The sequence below is a fragment of the Protopterus annectens genome, chromosome 14.part0 (genome assembly GCF_019279795.1).
Source record: "Protopterus annectens isolate FY-2018-M chromosome 14.part0, PAN1.0, whole genome shotgun sequence".
Taxonomy (NCBI): Eukaryota; Metazoa; Chordata; order Ceratodontiformes; family Protopteridae; genus Protopterus; species Protopterus annectens.
The window spans coordinates 608813401-608836083 of NC_056748.1; the positions used below are offsets into that span (position 1 = coordinate 608813401).

General features: G+C 42.8%; 1 protein-coding gene across 3 annotated transcripts in view; it reads left to right on the top strand.

Moving 5' to 3' along the window:
* Nucleotides 1–22683, top strand: part of LOC122789133 (WASH complex subunit 2A-like) — a 2558205-nt gene that overhangs the window by 455776 nt on the left and 2079746 nt on the right. The window lies entirely within an intron of this gene.

Sequence of the window (22683 nt, forward strand, 5' to 3'; positions counted from 1 at the left end):
GAAAAAGCCCCAGTTTCAATGGTACTCAAATTGTTAGGGACAATGGCGGCAGAGATCATTGCGATTCCTTTGGGTCGGATGCATATGCGTGTACTGAAATGGCTCCTGTTCACACAATGGTATTTTCAAGAACCCCCATGTCACACAAAATCCTGATAATGAATTCCTGCAAGAAGGACCTTCAGTGGTGGCTGACATCTCACCAAGTAACTCTAGGTCACCTCTTTGTTCTACCCACTTCCATAGCCACAGTGACCACGGATGCCTCCCTGATGGGGTAGGGGGGGCATTATCAGGGAAGAGCAGCCCAGGGCACTTGGAACATATATAAGGTTCACCTGCATATCAGTGTTCTGGAGATGAGAGTGGTACTTTTAGCATTGCAGTCCTTTCAAGACTCCCTCTTGGAACTATTGCAATTCAGACAGACAATATGTCAGTGGTCTGGTACATAAACAAGGTGGAACCAGATCTAATCCCACATCTAATCCCCTGGGTCAAGAGGCGGTGAGAGTATGGCAATGGGCAACATCCACCCAGCGCTTTCTGTTAGCAGCGCACATCCCGGGGAGATCCAATGTGATAGCAGACAAACTGAGCAGGGCGATTCTATTGCCTTGTGAGTGGTCTCTAAAAGAAGTAGCAGGATATTCCACAGATGGGGCCAGCCTTGCTGCGATCTCTCTGCAACTCCCAACAAATATGAAATGCAACAGCTACTTTGCTCTAATCCCCCCCTCCGGAGGATGCCCTAAGGAATGCACTTGTACACAATTGGCCCCTGGGTCTCCTTTATGGCTTCCCTCCTTTCCCTCTGATAGCCAAAGTTTTACAGAAACCAAGGCTCTGGGAAGGACCATCATTCTAATAGCCCCTTACTGGCCTCGTCAAATTTGGTTCCCCTTCCTCCAGCCTCATCTATTGGAAGAACCTTGGATTCTGGACCCAGTGCCAGATCTCCTGACTCATTCATCAGGAGCTCTCCATTCTTCTCTTCAGTCCCTCAAACTGACAGCTTAGCTGCTCCAATTCCATACATAGGATTCACAATCTGTCAGCTGCAGCTCAGCTTATTTTAACATCCTCTCATAAATTGTATACCAGGAAGTTATATCTTAGTAAATGGAAAAGGTTTTCTATGTATGCATTTCAGAACAATATTGATCGGTATCTGGCTTCAGTTTCCTGTATTCTGGAGTTTTTGACTAAACTTTTCAGTGAAATGACAGCAGCAGCAACCATTAGAGTTCAATTTACAGCAGTTGCTAACTTTCATCTGGGTGACCAGGGGTCTAATATTATGTCACATAGACTCTCCAAAGCTTTTCTCAAGGGTACTGTTCATTTGAGACCACCCATCAAAGCTCCAGCTATGCCATGGAATCTAAATTTTGTTCTTTCCTGAATAATCCTACCCCCCTTCAAAACAGCCTCATCTTGTTACTTTCTATCATGGAAAATCATGTTTTTAATAGCTGATACTTCTGCTCGGAGGGTTTCAGAATTACAGGCCTTGTCCATTAAACCCCCATATTTGATTTTCCATAATGACAGTCTCTCACTCAGAACAAATCCTTCATTCTTACCTAAAGTTTGTTCGGAGACAAATCTCAACCAATCTATTGAATTGCCTGTGTTTTTCCCTAAATACTCTAATAAGATGGAACATGTGCTGCACAAACTTGATGTTCACAGACAACTTCAATTCTGTTTAGACAGGACCAAACATTTCAGGAAAACAGATCAGCTCTTTGTCTTCTTTTCAGAATCAAAAAAGGGCACTTCAGTGGCAAAAAACATTTTATCAAAATGGTTATTAGATTGTATATCCTTCACTTACAGTTCAGTGAATAGTCCTTTACAACAGAGGATAAAGACCCAATCTACTAGAGCTGTATCTACTTCATCAGCCTTTATGGCTAAATTACCATTAGATACTATTTGCAGCAGCTACTTGGTCAAGGCGTCATACCTTCATCACTCGTTACAAAGTAGACAAAGCCTTGAGGGGGACAGGCCTTTCTTTGGTTCCACTGTCTTGAAAAACATTCTCCTGTGAGCCACCCGAGAAAGATGGTGCTTGGGACACTACCCATCAGTACAAATGAGCGGCGATATAGAACAACTTCACATAAAGAAGTTATGTACTCAACATAACGTTCCATATGAGTTGTTCATCTCACCTTCATTCTTACATCCCACCCTCCAACCCCCATCCAGGTTTCTTGATGACCGAGATTTCATCTATGTCATAGGTTTGTCTCTTATCCACTTTCTATAGTAGCATATTAGTAGTGGTATGTAGCTTGTTGGCAGCAAACAAGATATGAGGGAAGCACAAGGTGAATCATGAGATAGGGAGTTGGCCTCGAGCTGTTTGAAAACCTCGAGCTTTTGCAGTTGGCCAAGTCGGAGCCGAGGATCGGCTCCGAACACATCAGTAAGAATGAAGGCGAGATGAACAACTCACATGGAATGTTATGGTGAGTACATAACTTCTTTTTTCTTTGCCAATGGTTTTAAATATAATGCAAACAACAAAGGGAAAGTGGACCACCCTTCTAGTTCCTCTACTCAAGCAGATCAGAGAGGAAGCCACCCATTTTAATTTTTGCTTCCAGTCCCTTATGTATACTCTTAAGCAACCTTGTAATTGCATCAGTGAAAGCATGTGCTTCCATTGCCCTGCTCATGAAGTCCCAGTCCACTCTGTCAAGTGCTTTCTCTGCATCAAGACCCACAAATAACAGTGGTATTTTTTTACATTTGCTTCCCTCTGGATCATCAGTGTTCTGTTAATATTTTCAAATGTATGCTCTCCTCCACAAAACCACACTGATCCATATCTATCAATTTTGATATAATTTTTCCATTATTTTAGCTATTATAGACATAAACACTTTATAGTCATAATTTAGTATTGAAACGGATCTATATGAAGCTTGATCCGATGGATCTTTACCCTCTTCAGGATGCTGGTACTTCTCCTCCTCTTAAAGTACTGATAAACAAAGCCTTCCAGATATTTCTCAGTTTTTTTCCCTCCCAGTTTCCAAACTTCCATAGGAATACCATCTGTTCCTGGGGACTTTCCTGTAGATTGGTTATTCATAGCCATTTTTATTTCCTCTCTTCCTATCCTGTTAGTAATTGAGCCTCATCTACCTCTAACCTTGGCATATTTAATTTTTCTGTAAACATTTCCATTCATACCTTTTATTGATTTCAGTATTTCTCTGCTTTATTCAAACTTTCATAACATTTTCTAAGTATTTCTAATACTTCTACAGGGTCTGCTATCTTCCTTGTTATAGACTCGCTAAGCTTGGTGACAGCCCTTTCCACTTTCTGTTGCCTGAGTCGTTGTGCTAAAAGCTTTTGTGCTCTAGAATTATCAAAAAAAATTTGCTTAACAGCAGTCTTTCTAAACTTGTGCATGTTATCGAGGTAATCCCTTATTTTATGTTTAGCATTGTGCAGTTGCTCCTTTTCTTGCCCTGAGAGATTCCCCCTATTTTGCAATACTTTAACATTTGTCAGTCCCTCAAAATAATTCTTGTTACTTCTTAGCCATAGCTCCTTTTCGTTTATTTCCACCCTAGTTTTAAACTCAACTTTAATTTTATCCCACTCCTAGCTGTATTTTCAGAAGAAATTTATATCTTCTCTAGTAGTTCCTGAATGAATTCTAAAACCCATTCCTTAAATTCCTCTTTTTCACTCGATAGGTGGGAAAGAGCCAGTGGCTCATTTTTATTTCATAACCTTGCATTTTTATTTCAATTATTATTGGTGCATGATCTGAAATAGTTATTGGGTGCATTTCAAGACTTTCAGTTAAATGCATACGTTCCTGTGAGATATAAATTCCATCTAATCTGGCCCAGTTTTTGTATCTTGGAAAATAATATCTAAATTCACTCTGAACTCCTAGCACTGAATTAACATCTTCCATGGCAAATATTTTCATAAATTTCTTCAAAAATCTACCCTCCTCTGTTATATTTTCCCATCTAGGCCCCCAGACACATCTTCACTGTTGCTAACCAAATTCTAGTTTCCACCTGTAATTAATATTCCTTTCTGAAATCTGATTATTTCTCCCAGAATTTTAAACTCCATTATAGCAGTATATTAGGTGGAATGTAAATGCTTGCCAGTGTAATCCCTTGCCAGTAGCCCCTTAGTACTATACATCTTCCATTGTCTTTTTTCCCTCTTCTATCATTATTGGAGCTCCTCTTGCAATTAATATAAGTACTCCTCTTTTCCTTTGCCCCAGATATTCTGCTGAATGACCATCCTGTAAACATTTCTTTATCAAATTCAGATGTTCAGTTCTTTCTCCAGGAGTGTCTCCTGTAGCATAGCTATTTGTACTGTACATTAATATAGTTCACTACTTTCTTTTTTATATTTGTCTGTAAGACCATTCAGATTGAAAGGCATTACAGAAAGCATAATTTTCTTATATAGTTATTACCACATTTTATATATAACTGTTTTTTGTTAACTGTCTAGTTCCAACTTTTGTTATATGCATATACTGTTTGACAGGTTGGTCTTTTATACAGTTGTTTCTTATGTCCATTTGAGTCTATGCCACATCTTAACATAACTTTTTTGTTTTTTTGAAAGCCCTCAAACAGTACAAACAACTCCCACCAAAACCTATTAACATAATGATAACACACAAAACTATACATAGCTTCAAATATTAAAGGTTTTGCTTCCTAATAAGAACAAACTTTCCAAGTTGACAGCCATACAGACAGGCTAGTGTTAACTGAAAAGAAAGGTTAGTCATGCTAAGATATATGGCACAGCTTGTGATATTAGTAAGCGTTATTTGATTTTTGTCTATCTTTATAGCTTACCTAGCTGAGAAAACACTTGAATGCTTTGAGTAGACACTTTCTTCAATGCATTTCTCTTTATAAAATTGTCTTCTAGTGACATGCAAAGCACACACAAAACTGCTAAGGGTACCGTGTTTACCAGAAAAAAAACTTATAATATTCAATATTCTTTTCCATTTACATGCTTTGTAATAAACTTATTACTGGATAACATCTGGGGTCTTATCCCAGTTATTTCCCTGTGCAAGCATGAGAAAAAGTGCACTGATTTTTTTTGTTGTACTCTTAACCAGACCTTTCCTCCTTCATTTCTCCCCGCTTTTTTTTTTTTTTTTTTTTTTTACATTGCATTGCCTCCATTTTATAAAACTAAACAAAGAAGAAGGGAGAAAAAGGGAAAAAAAATCACTTGTTTATATTAGTATCCCCGTTATATTTGAAAAGAAAAGCTTTACTTAAAAAAAATCTTTAAAGCCCTCTCAGCTGGGAAAACCCCTTATTGCTTTCAGAGAACTTTGTCCTAGACAATTTCTGTTTTCTTTTTTTTTTCCTTTTCTCTTAGCCAATCTCCTTCCACCAGACTGTTTCCAGTTTCTCTATCAGATTATTTCCACAGAAACCTGAAGACCAGCTGCCGAATTGCTACTTAGTATACATGCATTTGCTAGGGGGAAAAAAGCCTCATAATATTTAATATTCTTTTTCATTTACTTGCCGTCTTTCAAAAATAATCAGTCTAATTGTCATGCCTTTTTAACCAGGCTGTTTTTGTTTTTTGTTTTGCTTTGCATTACCAATATTTCTCAAAACTGTAGAAGAAGGAAGAGAATAGGGGAGAAAAAGAAAAACAGCAGCACCTATTTACAGTCCCCATTACACTTTCAAATAGCGTGCAAAGAAAACCATACACCACAAATACAGTACTATTAAGAAAATAAAATGTTTTCTTTACTTAGTTAGCTTTTTCCCTTCTCTTCTCCTCCCTAAAGCATTTTTCCTAACGTTAATGACATGAAGTAGGGCATATACGTCAGAGTCCCCCAAAAATCCAAGAAATTTTGAAAAAGTCCAATATTATAGCAATAACCCACGCCTGGGTGTGGGTAATGCGGGATTTACCCACAGTTGGCGTGGTTTGGTCCCGAGGGAGCAAACAAAGACAACCGTGGGTAAATCCCGCATTGCCCACACCCAGAAGTGGGTTATTGCTATTATACTATGACATTATTTAAGAAAAGAAATAATTACTTTTCTTAAATAATGGCATTGTATAATGCCTCTTTGCTGCCCTTCCGCAGCTGGCTGGTATCCGCGGCAGTTCTTATGTACTGCGCATGACTACGCAGTACATCAGAACTGTGGTTAGCACGGAGAAAGCAAGATCTCCGTTGCATTTTACTGTTTCGCTATGTTAAATGGGTTTAACATAGTGAGACAGCTTTAAAATAAGCAACGGAGATGTCCGTTGCTTATTTTAAAGCTGTCTCACTATGTTAAACCCATTTAACATAGCGAAACAGTAAAAAGCAACAGAGATCTTGCTTTCTCCGTTGCTTTTTTTTTTTTTTAAACCTGTCTCGCTGTGTTAAATGTGTTTAACATAGCGAGACAGCTTTAAAGTAAGCAACTGTCTCGCTATGTTAAAGGAGTTTAACATAGCGAGACAGCTTTAAAAAAAGCAACGGAGATATCCGTTGCTTTTTTTAAACCTGTGTCGCTATGTTAAACTGTCTTAACATAGCGAGACAGTGTTTTAAAAGAGACTTATACTAATGGAAAAAGTCCAGGCGACCGGACCTTTTTCCATTAGTATAAGTCGATTTACAACGTGCACGCTGGCCAATCAGCGTGCACGTTTTGGAATATTAATGAGGGGTCATGGTATAATTCCCAATTTTCTTGCTCTGTCATATTTCACAAACATACTTACTGCATTGTAATCCTGTATTGAGTCACTGGTTTTATTACTATTCTCCATTGCCCAGATCCCGTCTCTGCTTCATTTCTAACTTACTCTCGATTATTCTATTCAAATATTGTGCTACCTTCCTTCTCTCCAATATTTTCTATTGAAATACTGGAAAAGGTTTCACAGATATAGTCTCTCTGTGGTCCTCCTTACTAGAAGAACAAGAAGCAGCATCTCCCCTGTCTTACAGCTCACTTTTTACTGGACAAACTTTTATATTTGCTCCTCAGCATGCACTTCATCAAAAAATGATTTTGTCCCTCCAGGGAAGAATATCTTAGACAGCTGGATACAGCAGTTTGAATCTCACACCTGCATCTCGACATTCCCTGAATAGTGGACTGAATTTACTCCTCTTTTGCCTGGTGTGCAATTAGTAGTCATAAAATGAATGTAGTCTGTTCCTTCCAGCTTCTCTGGTATAGCTGAAAATCTCAGGTTTTCCCATGTGCTCTGTCCTCTAATTCTATTATTTTTTGAAACATCTCTTCCTGAGCAGTCTCGTATTCAGCCAGCCTTTTCTTAATTTCAACCTGTGATTTTTGCAGCTTTATCATGTCATCTGAATATCTATTTAAAGCTTTTTCCATTTTTTCAGCCTTTTGTTATTTGTGTTGATATACTACATCAGTGTTTTGTTTAGTATAACAAGGTCTCTGTGCACTTGTCTTGTATCTTCCTGTAGGTTATTGGAAGTAATGTGTGAAAGCTGCATTCCTTTTTGCTGAACAGCTGCAGAACTTTCCGCAGTCAGTGTTTCTTCCTCACTTTTTGTAGCTGATTTTTTTTCTCCCAAGTCTTCTGTATTTCTTTATTCCTAGCATCCAGGCAGTGCACTTACTAGCTAGTTGTTGAAATTTACCAGTAAACGCAAGTCTACTGTCCTTCTCTGCTGAGATGTTCATCGTGTTTCACTGATGCAGTCATGACTGTAGGGTTCTCCCCTGTTGGCAGGCAGTCCTCGGTCGGCCAGAATCCCAAAGTCTGGGTCCGGCGTCGGCTGCTCAGCCATGCTCCCTGACGTCAGAGCGCCAGGAGTACAAAGCTGACAGCCGACGCCATGATGTCCTGCAAGGATGCATCTGCAGTCATAACATATAGGTTGTCCTGCCTCAGGCAGACCTTCAGTCGGCCGGATTCCAAAGTCTGGGTCTGGCCTCGGCTGATGTCGCACCTTCCCAGACGTCAGAGTGTCTGGGGTATAAAAGCAAGAAGGGCTGCCTGAGGCAGGACAACCCATATGTTATGACTGCAGATGCATACCTATCGGACATCTACATTTATGGTAGGTACAAAACTGTACTTTCTCCAGTCTTTCTTGCCATGCGGTGATAGCAGTTTGCAAGTGCCGGTCAGCTGACTCCTGACAATTTTTACTAAACAAACGTCAGTCCGAAGACTTTCTTCTCCTACTCAAAGCTAAGTACCCCGTTTGGGAAACATTTTTCATGTGGGAAGCAAATACCTCATAAGGATTTTCATTCTTACTGTATTCCTTGCTTAGGCCCTGACCACAACATAGCTAGTTGTCGGTTTTGTGCTAGATTCAATCAACGTACAATTAAACGAAGGTACGATTTTGCATTTCATTACTTCGGTAGGCGTTTTAATTACAAAACGTCATCGGATACGGTTCCGGCTACCGGAGTTCACAAACGAGGCAAGGACAAAGACAGGCCTCCGAGGTCCAAATCAGACGATATCGTACAAGCAGAGCCAGCTTCAGGTTCGGCCATCGTGAGTGAGGTGCTTTTGCAGCCCCTGTCGTCGGCCATTTCGGAACCGATGGCCGAAACGGACTCCCACGAGGAACCATCTAGGCCTTTGAATATTTCTGTTGCAGGACCTTCGGACAATGCTCCTTCGGATGGGTCTGGAGCCGCTGTGCAGGTACCGGCTTCCGAAGGGGTTTTCAAGCCTACTCAACTTCTAATAAAGGCAAAGCCAAAGACAAAGGCAAAGACTCCTTCCAAATCAAAGACTGCAGCCCAGGCCTCTTCTGATCTGGCACCCAAGTCTCAGAAACAGTTACTCAAGATGGCTGAAGACTTACTATGATTAGGGGTTCACATCCCCCTCCAGATAAAAGGCCAAGGCAGGAAGTGTATTATGACTCTTCTGATCAGGCTTCTGTTTCTTCTTCTGACCAGTAATATTCTTTCCCTCCTTATGAGGATTCTGATGCTGAGGAATCCATTCCTTCAGCTTCTCCCCCTGAGGATTTCTCTTTTGGGGAAACTTTGCATGAAATGAGGGAACATTTTCACTGGGAAGGACAGGAGTACTCAGAATCTAAGAAGAGACTTAGGGATTTTCTTCTTCTTCCCCAACATAGACCCCTGGCTATTCCTCCTATTTTGGATATTGTGGATGATGCTTTTTCGGAGGCTAACTTAACTCCTGACTCTTTTCCTCCAGCTCCTGTTCAGCCAGACAGATATTATAGGGTTCCTGATTCCCACCAGTTTTTATATAAGAATCCTACTGCTGATCCTGAAACCATTTCTCAGGGTCCTAAGGGGGTTAAGGCCGCTTCTGCTAAAAACCCCATTCCCACTGAGAAGGATTCCAGATCTTTAGAAAGATGGGGCAAAAAAAGTGTACACTTCTGCTACTTTATCTATTAGGGCTTTAAACTGTCAGTTTCATATGCTGAAATACCAGCAATTTCTTCTGTCTGTTTTAAAACAAAAGTTAACTTCCATTTCCGCCTGTGCAGATGATAAGGAACTACATGACTTAATGCATGCCACAGAACAAGTTGGGAAGCATGGTTTGCACTGTGGATTTGATGCCTTGGAGGCTTCTTGTAGGGCTGCTGCCACTGGCACAGTCATTAGAAGGCATGCATGGTTAAAGGAACAAAACTTGCCAGATCAAGTAAAAGCTAAATTATTGGATGCTCCTGTTCAGCATAATGTTTTGTTTGGATCTAAAGCTGAAGAGGTGATGATGAAGATGGAGGACAAGGCAAAATCCATGCAAACGGTCAAAGATTTCTTACAAGTACAGCCACCCAGATTTAGTAGGAATTGGCCTACTAAAAATTGGTCCTTTCCCAATTCTGACAGGCCGCAGAGGGGTAGGTATAAACGCTCCCGAGGAAGACCTCAAACGCAAGCCTCTTATAGACAAAGACAGTGGACTGCTTCCACCCCTAGGGGAGGAGAGGACAGGTCACAAGCTCATAGAAAACAGACTCAATGACTCCCTCTGTTGGGCTGCAGGAACTTCTTGCCTGGAAGCCCCTCTCGGAGGAAAACTTTCTCTTTTTCGCCTAAATTGGACTCGTATAACCCAAGACAAGTGGGTTCTGGATGTGGTTTCAAGAGGTTACAAATTCCATTTTCATACCCTACCAAGACCAAGCGGAAGGCCGGATCTTCCAAAACATCAATGGTTAGAGGCCTTAAACCAGGTGGAAGCTCTCTTGGCTATGAAAGCCATAGAACTGGTTCCACTTTCAGAGATGGGACAAGGTTTTTACTCAAGGCTCTTTCTAGTCCCCAGACAGTAAAATTCATGGAGACCCATTCTGGATCTGTCAGTCCTGAACACTTTTCTCGAGATACCAAAATTCAAGATGCTTACTCTACAGCAGGTACTTCCAATGCTGACCAAGAATGCATGTATGGTAACTTTGGATTTAAAGGAGGCATATTTATACATTCCCATCAGGCAGGAATGCAGAAAATACCTCCGGTTCAAGGCCGGATCGAGGCACTATCAATTCGCTGCGCTGCCCTTTGGATTGTCTACTGCGCCCAGGGTCTTCACCAAATGCCTGGCTCCAGTAGTAGCTTATTGCAGACTCAAGGGAATTCAAATTTACCCTTATCTAGACCGACTGTCTTATTCAGGCAGACAGCAAGGATGTCTTACTCCAACATCTAGAATTTGTTCAGAATCTTCTCAAGTTCTTGGGATTCACTGTAATCATAAAGTCAAATTTGACACCCTCTCATCAGATAACTTTTCTGGGTGCTCTTCTCAACACAACAACCCAGATGGCATTTCTGACATACGAAAAACAATTACAGCTGGCTTCAACTTTCAAAACCTTGGCAGCATCAACTCAGCTATCTGCAAGGAAATTCCTGCAGGCTTTGGGTTACATGGCCTCCTGCATCCTTCTCGTACCATATGCAAGACTACATATGAGGAAAATACAGTGGTACCTAAAAAGTGTATGGTTTCAGCATTGCCCCAGTTTAGACATACAGATTACCGTCCTGCCTTATCTTCAAAAGGAATTCCTTTGGTGGTCCAAGGCATGTACTCTAAACAAAGGAAAGACCTTCAGTCTGCCTCCAGCCACTCAGATACTAACCACGGACGCCTCAGATTATGCATGGGGATCCCATTTTCAGGGCAACTGTCTGCAGGGCCTTTGGACAAAGGATCAGAAGCTCCTGCATATCAATTTAAAAGAAATGTTAGTCGTTCAGAAGGCTCTATTGGCCTTCAGGAATCTTCTACATCCAGGACAACTACTGATACAAACAGACAACACCACAGTTATGTGGTACATAAACAAGCAAGGGGGATCTCATTCCTATCCCCTTTGCAGACTAGCCATGAATCTATGGAACACAGCTCTAGCTTGCAAACTGAACCTTCAAGCTCATTTTCTACCAGGGAAGCAAAACTTCCTGGCAGACAGTCTGAGCAGGAACCTGTCGGACCCACACGAATGGATGCTGGACACCGAAATATTCAAGATGATTACAGCAGTCTGGGGATGTCCACACATAGACCTCTTTGCATCCCACCTCAATCATCAACTACAGATTTTTTGCACCAGGACATTCCACGAACTAGCTTGGAAAGTGGATGCACTATCATTCAGTTGGAGAAACCTCTCGGGGTATGCCTTCCCGCCTCTACCTCTTCTTCCAAGGGTGTTATTAAAGATCAAACAGGACAAGCCCAAGATGATAATCTTGCTGGCCCCAAATTGGCCTCGACAGTTTTCGTTCCCAACACTGAAAAACCTTTGTCTGGAGCCCCCTTGGGTTTTACCACAGACTCCGAACCTTCTGTCCTAACACCAGGGTCAGGTTCTGCACTCCCATGTCAAAACTCTCAGCCTGGCGGCATGGTTAATCCAGGGTCTATGATTCATTCTCTCCTACCCAAGCAGGTTATGGATGTCATTTTAGAAGCAAGACGTCCTAGCACTAGAAAATCTTATGCAGGAAAATGGAAAAGATTTTGCTCATGGATGCAGGCTCGGGATTCAGATCCTCTTATTCCTAACATTCCTCTGATTTTACTTTACCTGACAGACCTCTTACATAAGGGTCTCTCTTTCTCTTCCATAAAAATACATGCCTCTGCTATTTCTGCTCATTATAATACTGACCCTCCAATCTTTTCCCACCAGCTCATGAGACAGTTTCTCAGAGGAGCTAAGAACTTAAGGCCCCCTAGATCTCCTCCCATTCCTGCTTGGGATCTCAACTATGTTTTGGAAAAGCTCACCTTACCTCCTTTTGAGCCTGCTGCCACATCTGACATCAAGTTTTTATCTTGGAAGACAGCCATCCTGTTAGCTCTGACCTCTGCCAGGAGGGTTTCAGAGTTGCAAGCTCTTATGGCTGTGGAACCTTATATTATTTTTCATCAAGACAGGGTGTCTTTAAGGAGTAATCCTACTTTGATGCCTAAGGTGGTTTCCAAAGTGGCTTTAAATCAAACTATTCACTTGCCAACTTTTTTCCCCACTCCTCAAAATAAAGGGGAAAGGATCTTGCATTCCTTGGATGTACACAGACAACTACATTTTTACCTGGACAGAACCAAGGACATCAGGAAATCAGAGCAATTGTTTGTTTCTTATGCTTCAAGTTCCCAAGGTAAAGCCATTTCAAAACAGACCATTTCTAAATGGATTGCTCATGGAATCAGATTTTGCTATTCACACCATGGAAAGCAATTCCCAGGGAGTATAAGGACTCACTCTACCAGAGCTGTTGCCACTTCAGCTGCCTTCCTCAGGGGAGTTCCTACCAACGACATTTTGGAAGCTGCAACTTGGAGTTCAGTGCATACTTTTTCCAAGCACTACAATCTACCTCTCTACTATAAGTCTAGGGCAGGCTTTGCTTCTGCAGTCTTGCAGGGCCTTTTAGCCGCCCCCTCTACTTTATGACCACCTCCCTTTTATTCTGCTTTGGGATTCAACCCTACAGTCATGACTGCAACAGTGAAACACGATGAACATAGTACAGTTTTGTACACTTACCATAAATGTAGATGTTCGAGTGTCTTCACTGTTGCAGTCTGCTACCTCCCTCCTGTCCCTCTTATTTTTCCTTTGTGTGGTTCCCTTCTTCACCCTTCTTCTGAGGTGTATTTGCAAAGGGTATGGGATCTTACTCATTTTGGAACACCTGACATCTGGGGCAAGAAAAACTGGAGAACATGGTGTCGGCTGTCAGCTTTGTACTGCTGGCACTCTGACGTCAGGGAGCATGGCTGAGCAGCCGACGCCGGACCCAGACTTTGGGATTCTGGCCAACCGAGGACTGCCTGCCGGCAGGGGAGAACCCTACAGTCATGACTGCAACAGTGAAGACACTCGAACATCTACATTTATGGTAAGTGTACACAACTGTACTTTTCTGTTTTCACACTGGGAGAGCTAGAAACAAGCTGTTAATCAATGTGCAACCATCTTTGCAGCTCTGACATATGTTCTTATTACTGGCCTATTTTGTTCTGTTCTCCTTATTCAACTGAAGATGGTTTCCATGGTGTCGTCTTGAAAAGTGCATTGGTTTGCATTTTCCAATTCCCAGCTGCAGACTGTTGACTAACAATGTCACATTTCTCATGCATTGTAGGAGACAGAACTGTCATGCAGTCTTTGACTACTGGTACCAGTCTTGCAGCATCCCACCACTTCCTAAGGTGAAACTGTAAAGATGGTTTACTTAGCGTCACTGTCAACTCTTTTAAAACTCTAGGTAGTAGGTCATCTAGTTTTGTGAACTGTCTCATTGAAAGTTGTTGAGTTCCTTCTATGCCTCTGTTTTAACCTCTTGATCCAGTGTTATCTGTTTTCATCATATTCAGCATATGGGTTGTTGGATCTGACAGGATCCGACCTTGGCACCAATTTTAAAGCTTTCACAATTCCAGGGCTCTGACTCATTCCCTACCCTTAATTCCCTGAAATCCAACTTAGTACCTCTGATCTGGTTTGCTGCCTGAAGACTTCAATCATGTTGAGAGAGCTCTCTTTTGTGTTGATATCTTTAAGTTGAAATTTGTAATTTCTCCTTCTCCTACTGAGAGATTTTTTTCTGTAAGATTGTAAGAATAGCATTTTTGGATGTATTAGGTAGTTTAACAATTTAGACTGTAGTAGTTATAGATATACATATTTAGCATAGATATATTTAGTAGTTTATAGTTAGTGTTTAGTTTAGAACAGTTTTTTCCTGTTATAGTTTTTATGACTATAGATCTGAAGTTGTCCATTTCATTCTTCCTCACTTCTGGGTCTGGTATCCAACATCGGATCCAAACCAGCTCCTTTTACAAGACTATAGTCTGAGCCTCAAGCCCCTCCCTCTCCCATAATACTTAACACCTGCTCTAATCCTCAGATCTCATCTGCCGCTGTTCTACACAGACGTGGTCCGTAGCTCTCAAACATTTTTAGTGGTAAGATTTTTTTTTTTTTCTCTAATTGTTTTATTTTTTCTTGTAATTTGATTAGTATTGTACCTTCTTGCTATTCTTCCTTACCTCCCCTCCTATAGTCTTTTTCATTGTTGAGCGTTGGGGACTCTTGCCTTCTTTTGCTTTCCTTTTTTTTTTTTTCAGTGCTTTGACACAACCTCCTGTAGTTGATAAAAAAAAAAAAAAAAAAGTCTTTTGACTAGTTTTTGGTCTTTACAATTTATAGATTTTCTTTAGAGTGTGTGCGTGTTTGTGTTCACGTGGGGGTGTGCCTTATCTGCCAAAATGTCTGATAGACCGGATAAGCTTACAGGGTTCAAAAGATAAACTTCATGTGCGAACAAAATTCCTAACTCTGATGCGCACAGAACGTGTGTCTGTTGTCTTGCATCCAAACATCTGCAGGCTGATTGTCCTATCTGCACGGCCTTCAACCTGCATGTAGTCTTGGACCACCGGAGTAAGTTAATCTTGAAGGAGATTTTGTCTGCTTCTGGAGCTCAAACTCCCACCAAGACATCAAGCACCAAGGATCTTAAATGAAGAGGCTCCTCAGCTTCTTCGGGGGGTTATCCCTCTTTTCATGTGGAGAAAAGACAAATGCTACCAGATCCAAATTCCTCTGATCCAAATGCATCTAAAGTTCCTTTGGATCCGATAGTAAGCTTGGATCTGACTGTGGCTGCAGATAAGTCTACAGATCTGTTGTTTTTCCGGATCCAACCATGGTCATTATAGAGTCTCCTATGCCAAGAATGTCATCCTTGGATCCAGCAGCTTCAGGTCCGAGGTCGCTGAGCCGAACTCCAGTTTCTGCATCAAAACATGCATCTCCGGTTCCAACCTCCAAGATATCATCACTGACATGATCCAGGCACTCATCTGCTTCCTTTAGGTCATCTCAGAGCCTTCTTCGATCAGATATGGACAGGATGATGGGGAGCTTTCTCGAGGAGCAGATAGACTGGGAACTTTTGCCATCTCTGTCCCATCCAGGATCCGTGAGATCTCCAGCACCTTCTCTGTATGCTTCTGTTCTGATCCAGCCATTGCTTCGGAGTCCCATAATCCGGTTTCTGTGAAGGAGTCATTGACTGATCCGAGGATAATGATTTCTTCAACTCTGTCAGAGTCCCGGGCCAGCTCAGCTCTGATGCTGTCAGAGCAGAGCGGGTCTAGGAATCAAGATGTCTGTGCCGGCTACAGGGGACAGGTGTCTGGTCTAACCTTTTATGATCCAACCCTTCCCCTAGGAGCTTTGGCCTTAGACAGCTCTGGTCCGATACTATTTGGAGGCTTCAGATCCAGGGTAGATGTTCTTCATGTTTCACTGTTGCAGTCATTATATTTGGGTAATCCTGCTGGCAGATTGCCCTCAGTCGGCCTGAATTCCAAAGTCCTGGGTCCTGCATTAGCTGCTGTTGCCTCTTCCCTGACTTCAGGTTGTCAGGAGTATAAAAGAAGCAGCCGATACCATTTTCTTTAGTCTTTCTTTCCGCGCGGTGCCCGAAGCAGAAGCAGTTCGCAAGTGCTGGTCGGCCGACTCCTTTGATTTTCCTGTTCGAGTTTCAGATCCGAAGTCTTCAATAAAGCTATGTACCCCGTTGGAGAAACTTTTTTCTTGCTCCAGACCGATGTCAGAAAAAGTAAATAATTGTATTTCTTGTGGAAAGCAAATACCTCATAAGGACTTTTATTATTACTGTATTCCTTGTCTAGGCCCTGATCACAGCGTTTCTGGTTGTCGGTTTTGTGCTAGATTTAACCAATGCACTATTAAACGTCAGAATGATTTTGCTTTAAAATATTTTGGACGCTGGTTTAATTATCCAGAAATGTCGTCAGATAGCCATCCGACTACTGGAGTTCATAAAATTCGCAAAGAAAAGGAGAGAGATAGACAACCGAGGCCCAAAACCGATGACAAAGCTTCTCCTAAGCCAGTCGCCGGTTCTCAGTGAGGCGTTTTCGCAGCCCCTGATGCCTGCTACTTTAGAGTTGCAGGCCGCTACCGACTCCCATGTGGAGTCGGCCATGCCGCTGGAAACTCAAGGTATTGGAGCCTGGGATACTATTCCTTCGGATGGGTCCGGAGCCGCTGAGCAGGCACCGGCTTCTGAGGGTGTATCAGACCTAAACATCTTTACATTAAACTGACTTCAGCTTCAAAGGCAAAAAGACTAAAGCTCCTTCTAAAGCAAAGAAACAGACTCAAGACCACGTGGACAGGCCTCTATGCCCAAAAAACTGATGCTCAAAATGGCCGAAGACTTGATTAACTTGATTAGGGGTTCCCATCCCCCTCCTGATAAGAGGCCTAGGCAAGAGACTGACTATGAATCTTCAGATCAGGTTTCTGTTTCTTCTGATTCCTCTTCTGATCAGCAATATTCTCTTTCCCCCTATAAGGATTCTGATGCTGAAGAATCTATACCTTCAGCTTCTCCTCCAGATGACTATTCTTTTGGGGAAACCTTGCATACCATGAGGGAGCATTTCCAGTGGGAGAGCCAAGATTTTTCAGACTCTAAAAAGAGGCTCAGGGATTTCCTTTTACTACCTCAACACAAGCCACTAGCCATTCAACCAGTATTAGACATTGTAGATTATGTATTTTCGGAGTCTAGTCTTACCCCTGACTCCTTACCTCCAGCTCCTGTTAAGCCTGACAGATATTACAGGCTTCCGGACTCTCTCAAATTCCTTTTTAAAAACCCTGCTGCAGACCCAGAAAATATTTCACAGGGTCCCAAAGGAGTTAAGGCTTCCACTGCAAAAAACCCTTCCCCCTCTGACAGGGATTCCAGGGCACTGGATAGATAGGGAAAAAAGGTTTACACATCTGCTACCTTGGCTATAAGGGCCTTAAACTGTCAGTTTCATATGTTCAAATATCAGCAACATGTTATGGAATTGCTTCAACAGAAAATGTTATTAAACTCTGAATGTGCAGAAAACGAGGAAATGCAGGATTTATTGCATGCAGTTGAGCAAGTTGGAAAGTATACTTTGCAATGTGGTTTTGATTCTTTGGAGGCCTGCTGCAGGGCTGAAATTACGGGTTCTGTAATTAGGAGGCATGCTTGGTTAAAGGAACAAAATCTGCCTGATCATGTCAAAGTTAAATTATTAGATGCACATTTACAGCATGATACTTTGTTTGGTGTTAAGGCAGAAGAGGTGTTAAAGAAAATGGAGGACAAAGCTAAATCTATGCAAAATGTCAAAGAGTTTTTACAAGTACAGCCACCTAGGTTTAGTAGACACTGGCCTACAAAGAATTGGTCCTTTCCTGTGTCAAACAGACCTCAAAGGGGCAGATCCAGACACCCTAGAGGCAGATCCCAGGCGCAAGGTTCATACAGGTCAAAGCAATGGGGTACTTCTACCTCCAAAGTTGGAGAAGACAAATCACAACCATACAGGAAACAGTCCCAATGACTTCCCTCTGCCTGCACCAAGCACTTATCTCCTGGCAGCACCCTTAGGGGGAAAATTAGCACTTTTTTCTCAAAATTGGCACATTATAACCTAGGACAAGTGGGTTCTAAATATTATGTCACAAGGCTACAAGTTCCACTTCCATACCCTGCCAAAGGCAAACGGCTGTCCAGATCTGCCAAAAAATCAATGGGCAGAGGCACAAACACAAGTTTCATCCCTCATGGACATGGGGGCCATTCAACAAGTACCAGAGCAAGAGCAGGGACAAGGATTTTACTCTGCTGTTCTTGGTACCCAGAAAGGACAAGGCCTGGAGACCAATACTGGACCTATCTATTCTGAACACATTCCTGGATATACCAAAATTCAAGATGTTGACTTTGCAGCAGCTTCTGCCCATGCTGGGCAAGAACGCTTGGCTTGTGACTCTAGACCTAAAAGAGGCATACCTGCATGTCCCAATCAGACAGTTATGCAGAAGATACCTCAGATTCAAGGCTGGCTCAGTGCAGTACCAATTCTCTGCACTGCCCTTTGGCTTATCTACTGCGCCCAGGGTCTTTACAAAGTGCCTGGCACCAGTAATTGCATTCTGCAGACAGAGGAATACAAATATATCCTTACTTGGACGACTATCTAATTCAAGCAGAGAACAAGGACATTCTTCTACAGCATCTGGCATTTGTGCAAAGACTTCTAACATGCCTAGGGTACACAGTCAACGAAAAGAAATCAAAACTAGTACCCTCTCAAGAGATAATATTCCTGGGTGCAAGCTTAAATACAACTGCCCAGATGGTTTATCTCACGCCAGACAAACAAAGGCAAGTGACTACCTATTTCAAAATGTTGGCAACAAAGGCCCAGTTATCTGCAAGAAAAATTCTGCAGGCTTTGGGCTTCATGGCATCTTGCATCCTACTAATTCCATATGCAAGACTGCATATGAGGAAACTTCAGTGGTACCTAAAAAGTGTTTGGACTCAACATTGCCACAGCCTGGAAGCAATTACTCTCCTTCCCTGCCTGCAACAGGAGTTTCGATGGTGGGCAAAGGCTTTTCACCAAAACAAAGGACAGCCATTCACATTACCCCCAGTCAGGCAAACACTAACAACGGATGTATCAGATTATGCCTGGGGGGCCTACATGGCAGGAAGATGCATTTAGGGCACATGGTCCTCAAACCAAATGCTTCTACATATCAATCAAAAAGAGATGCTAGCTGTCCAAAATGCCCTGACAGCCTTCAAGGACCTACTTCATCCGGGACAACTACTGGTAGACAGACAACACCACGGTCATGTGGTATATAAACAAGCAGTGGGGCACACATTCTTACTCCCTTTGCAGACTAGCCATGACCTTGTGGGACACAGCACTGACTTACCAAGTACATCTGCAGGCACAGTTCCTGCCAGGAAGGGAAAATACTCTGGCAGACAAACTAAGCAGAAACCTCACGGATCCCTAGGGGTGGCAGCTGGATCCACAAGTCTTCAGCATGATAACAAGGAAATGGGGATGCCCGGACATAGATGTATTTGCCTCTCCTCACAACTACCAACTAAAAAGTTTCTGCACAAGGACTTATCACAGACAAGCATGGAAAGTGGATGCCCTGTCTTTCAGCTGGAAAAAACAATCAGTATATGCCTTTCCCCCACTACCTCTCCTCCCCAAGGTACTCCTAAAGGTCAGACAGGAGAAGCCAAAGATGATACTGATTGCCCCAGACTGGCCCCACCAGTACTGGTATCCAATCCTAAGGAACTTATCTCAATGCCCAGCTTGGACCTTACCTAAAATACCTCATCTACTGTCCCAGTAAAACAGTCAGATCCTGCGCAGCCAACTCAGGACTTTAAACCTGGCAGCATGACCGATAATGTAGTCGTACAAAACACACCTCTCAGTAAAGCTGTGATGGATGTCATTTTGGAAGCCAGAAGGCCTAGTACTAGAAAATCTTATGCTGGAAAATGGAAGAGATTCTGTGCTTGGAACCAGGCACAAGGAACCGATACAGCTGTGCCAAATATTCCTCAGATTTTGCAATACTTAACTGAGATGCTGGACAAAGGCCTGTCTTTTTCATCTATTAAATTTCATGCCTCTGCCATTTTGGCTCATTACAATACAGAGCCACCAATTTTTTTCTCATCCCTTATTAAGGCAGTACATCAGAGGAACCAAAAATTTAAGGCCTTTCAGGAGATCACCAATGCCTGACTGGGACCTCAACTATGTCTTGGAAAAACTCACCCTGCCTCCTTTTGAACCAGCTGCTACTGCTGATATAAAGTTGCTCCTAGCAATAACTTCTGCAAGACGAGTTTCAGAGCTACAGGCACTCATGGCTGTGGAACCTTTTATCATCTTTTATCCAGACAGGGTCTCTCTGAGGACAAACCCAACATTTATGCCTAAGGTGGTGTCCAGTGTGGCTCTTAACCAAACTATTCATCTGCCAACTTTTTATCCAAATCCACAGAACAAGGGGGAGAGAATTCTGCATTCTTTGGACGTGCACAGACAGCTTACATTCTACTTGGACAGAACCGAAGTTTTCAGAAAGACAGAGCAATTACTAGTGACATATGCTGCAGGATCACAAGGAAAGGCAATCTCAAAGCAGACTATTTCAAAGTGGATAGGCCACTGCATTCGTTTCTGCTACTTACACCATGACAAGCCAGTGCCTAAGGGCATTAGGCTACATTCAACCAGAGCTGCAGCTACTTCAGCAGCCTTTCTCAGGGGAGTACCAACCAAGGACATTTTAGAGACTGCTACTTGGAGTTCAGTGCACACCTTTACAAAGCAATATCATCTGCCACTCTACTCTAAATCCAGAGCAGGCTTTGCCACTGCAGCTCTGCAGGGCTTCATAGCCTCTCCTAATGCTGTTTAGCTCCAGCCTCCCAACCATAGCTTTGGGACTCTACCCAAATGTAATGACTGCAACAGTGAAACACGAAGAACATAGTACAGTTGTGTACACTTACCATAAATGTAGATGTTCGAGTGTATTCACTGTTGCAGTCCAGGTTACCCACCCGCCATCCACCTTTTCTTCTGATGGAACCTATCTTTCCTTCTCTGATTTGTACAACCTCTGTGGTGTATTTGCTTGTAGATGAAGGTGAAGTTTATATTGGTACATGTATTTTTATATATTTAAATTTTGGCTACCCTTTTAGGGGGCACCTGACATCTGGGGCAAGAAAAACTAAAGAAAATGGCGTCGGCTGCTTCTTTTATACCCCTGATGACCTGACGTCAGAGAAGGGGCGACAGCAGCCGACGCAGGACCCAGGACTTTGGAATTTAGGCCGACTGAGGGCAACCAGCCAACAGGATTATCCAAATGTAATGACTGCAACAGTGAATACACTCGAACATCTACATTTATGGTAAGTGTACACAACTGTACTGTTCTCCTTTCCCAATGTAGCTTTGGCTCTGGGAGAGAAGGGAGAGGGTTTCCTCTTGTCCATCAGCTTTTTGGGTAGCAGAGAAGACTTTCTCTAGACCTAGAGCTGCATCCCTTCTTTCCCTGCATCTTACCTGATCTACATCTCTTCTGAGCCCATAGCCCATCCATCCTGTCCTAGGTCAGCCCCCCCAAACTAGCCTTCAGACTACAGCTACCCCCACAGTGGGCCCCTATATTTCACAATTCTTCCCCTGAGCCACCCGCAGGGGAGGTACATTGCAAGAAAAAGTGCAAGAGAAGGCACTTGGCCTCCCTTATGGAGGTCTTAACTGAGGACAATGACTTCGATGAGGGAGAGGTATCCCCAAGATCTCCACCTGGAGATGTCTTCTTTGGAGATATCCTGGAAATATTGAGGCAGAGCGGTAGATGGTCCTCTCATTTCTGTCTTCTGAGGAGTTGCTGTTTCTGGAGGCATTTAGGACGGGCCCATCTACATCCTGGGTAACCCCCATCAGATGAACATATTGACCTCGTTTTAGTTTCCCGCTGGGTGTGGGAGGAACCTGATACCATGGACCCTATTCCAAAATGTGCAGATAAGTATCTAAGCCCACCTAGTGACAGGCTTCATTGGAGCAAAGGTGTACCAGTGGATGCTGTTATGGTGTCGGCTGCCACAAAAAAATAGCTGGTCGAGCAGAGCTCCACAGTCCCATTCCCCCGAACAGGGAGTCCCAGGCTTTGGACAGGCATGGGAAGGGCATCTACGTCTCAGCCAGTTTTGCGCTGAGAGCGTTAAACTACCTGGCCATTTTATTTGCTTCAAAGAGACTTGGTCAAGGAGCTAACCAAGTCTCTTACAGAGACCTTGTCAGAGGAGGACCTCAAGAAGGTGTCTCCTCAGTTGGCTACTCTTTCTTCCCTAGCTAATTCCTCGATGAGGTTAATCTGTAGTACTGCAGAAAGCACCTCTTGAGCAGCCAGATCAGGCATAGCTTTGAGGAAACATGCCTAGATGAGGCTGTGCGGGTTTGCAGAACCTTTTAAGGCATCTTTCACTAATGCCCCTTCGATGGCTCCTCCCTTTTCAGACCATCTGTCAAGGGCAGTCTTGCCCGTAGGAAGCAGGAGGGGAAGACCTTTTCTGTGGTAGGGATCAAATTTTCTACCCCTTAAAGGACCTCCTCAAGAAACCAATAAGGGGCTAAGAAATTTTGATTCAAAAATCTGAAGGTTCTTTCCAGGATACTCAAGAAGATTCCAATTCCAGAGGTAGA